Here is a 400-nt window from a genome sequence, read left to right on the forward strand (position 1 = left end):
GTGTCCGAAAATCCCAGGGGCCATCAGGAGGTCCAGCAGTGGGGCCAGGACACTAGAAGCCCTCCCACTGTGGCCCCCCCTCCAAGCACCAAGAATACAGAGCATCCCTTGCCCCAGATTCAGACCCAGAGTTCCTAAGAACATAAGAGAAGCCAAATATTGGGTCAGGCCAATGGCCCGTCCAGTCCAACACTCTCTGTCACACAGTGGCCAAAAATACCAGGTGCCATCAGGAGGTCCAGCAGTGGGGCCAGGACACTAGAAGCCCTCCCACTGTTGCCCCCCCAAGCACCAAGAATACAGAGAGTTCCTGTCTGTACCTTGTGGCTAATAGCCACTGATGGACCGCTGCTCCATATGCTTATCTAATTCCCTCTTGAAGCCGTCCATGCTTCTAGCT

This window comes from Gekko japonicus, unplaced genomic scaffold, assembly GCF_001447785.1.
Source record: "Gekko japonicus isolate JY-2015 unplaced genomic scaffold, Gekko_japonicus_V1.1 scaffold5087, whole genome shotgun sequence".
Classification (NCBI taxonomy): domain Eukaryota; kingdom Metazoa; phylum Chordata; class Lepidosauria; order Squamata; family Gekkonidae; genus Gekko; species Gekko japonicus.